Here is a 2,359-nt window from a genome sequence, read left to right as displayed (position 1 = left end):
CAGGATCCCAGTGGGGAGGGCCAGGGCAGTGGCATAGATGGGGAGGACAGCTGGAAGATCCCTGTAGCCTGGAGTTGGCAATGCCTGAAACATCCACCTGGAAGAGCTAGAAACCTCCCAGCTGAGACCAGCAGGGCAGGGCCAGCTGAACACAACCTGGCAAGGGTATTGCCAGTGACTTGGTCACTCCAGAGTGCTCAGCTGCCACTGACCAGCTGGACACACTACAGGAATGGGATTGGACACCTGGGTCTTCTTGGGCACCATCAGTACCAACAGCCTCAGGTGATGCCCCAGCTGAGCACCCCACCCCAGGCTGAGACCCAGCTGGCCAGCCCCCAGTACAGGTGTGTTGAGACAAGACTTGGCTCTTCCATAAGAATAGCAAGTGTGAGTGGACCCCACAGGCATGACATGCTTTGACTGCCTCCATCCCTGGGCAGATACGACTATCCCCCAGGGCACCTCACCATACCTTCCCTAAGGCCAGAGCCTCCATCTCTGGGCCTGGGCTGCTCACTGTGGGCTGACCTAGGTTGATGTTCCCAGGGCCCTCCAGCTCCTGGTCCTGTGATTCAGGTAACTAATCCATCTTAATCCCCTTGTGGAGCCTGAGCCCAGAGCAGGGCTAGGCTGCACTCAGCTGGTGCCAGTCTGCTGACTCACTGTGCAGTCAGCACCTCTACCTCCAGCCACCCTCCACCCACAGCATGACTCTGGGGCTGGAGAGAACTTGGGCAGGGGGCCACCTACAGTGGTGACAAGTGACTGAGTTTAGCCTCTTGTAGAGCTATCCTCCACCAGCACCTCCTAGGTCTCAAGGGGCTACTTTGACATCAACTTTCCACATACCCTGAGCTCTCCTCAGCAGTCCCCCAAACCATGTGGTCAGTCTGGGTTCCCTCTAAGCAAAATGTGGCATCCTCTCTCCCCAGCCTTCAGCTGGTCCAGCCAGTGACAGTAGAATGACACATGAGGCAGCACTTATAGGCAGCCACTCTGCTCCAGAAGACCCAGGAGTGGGGAAGGGAGCTCCCAGCCTTTGGCAGGTGCCCAGAGCCTAACCTGGCAATATTGAATGGAGACCCTATAGTCCCCCTAGGCCACCAGGAACAGTGCTGAGGCCCCAGGGCCTTCATTCCCACCATCAGCATATAGCCATGTGGTGGCAGGCCCATGAGCAGGCGATAGGTCAGAAGGAAGGTCTTGGCGCCCCTATCAAGCAACCATCCCCATCAGTCAGCAGGCCTGAGGCCAGAGAGGACAAGGGAGCTGCTCTCCTTTCTTGGTGGTTTCTTCATATCACAGATGAAGAAACACCAGCCAGGCTGGGAGGGGGAAGAAGACCCACCCAAAGCCTCCCCAGGGACTCCCAGGAAATCCACCCTGGCACATTCTGGATTGGAGGCTGCAGGACATACAGACACTGTGGGCATTTCAGGTGCCTCCTCAGGAAGGGGAGACCTCTACCTCCAGCCTGCCAGAAAAGTGCCTCTCTCTGGCCCTGTGGTGGGCTCAGGACACACACACACACACCTGGGGTAGACATTCTCAGCCCCCTTCATGGCCCTTCTACCCTAACTTTACAGAACTTGCCACTCTCTGGCCCTCCAGGGACCCTGGCAGCTCTCTCAGGGAGAGCCCAGAGTGAGAGTAGGCCTGCAGAGCCTGACAGATCTGCAGCTGCCTTCCCCTTCTCTCCCATCACCCCAACAGCATGGACTCCAGTGGTGACCTGCTTTCCAACCCCTCCATGCCCTTCCAGAACAGACTTCCAAGGGCAGCTCCCTAAGGCTGCCTGTGCCTCACCTTAGACCCCCTGTGGGCTTCCCGCACTCCAGGGGAAATTCTTTCCTGGAGTCAGGTGTCAGTGCCCCTCTGGCTGTCCCCAGCGCTGAGCCAACAGGCCCAAAATAGCCCCAGCTGTCAGCAGGCATCCATCTCAGCAGAGCTGGGGGCAGGGCCAGCCAGACCCCCATGCTGCTCTTGGAGTGGTGGTCAGCTCATGGGGGGGGGGGCTGTTAGGCGGTGGGTGCATTACCCTGGTCCCAGCACATCCTTTAGCCCCCAGCCTGGCAGGCGGCTCTTCTCTCACATGGGGGCCTAGCTCTGGGTCACTGATGAGGCAGAGGCTGGAGCCCAAGCCCTGTGGTAGGGAGCTGCTCAGCCTAGGCAGACTCTGAAGGTCCTTCGGTTCCCCAACCTTCAACTGAGCCACCCTCCAGGGGTATAGGATAGCTCCCCCAACCCTGCTGGGTTCTCTACCTCCTCACCTCTCTTTACGGAGGGCTCTGGGCAGTGCCCAGGTGGTGGGTCAGGGGCTGCTGGGTCTCACCTCCCTCCGAGTGCCCAGGACTGA

The sequence above is a fragment of the Otolemur garnettii genome, unplaced genomic scaffold (assembly GCF_000181295.1).
Source record: "Otolemur garnettii isolate 467f Iridium unplaced genomic scaffold, OtoGar3 scaffold00285, whole genome shotgun sequence".
Taxonomy (NCBI): Eukaryota; Metazoa; Chordata; class Mammalia; order Primates; family Galagidae; genus Otolemur; species Otolemur garnettii.
Note: the sequence above shows the minus strand (reverse complement) of the source record.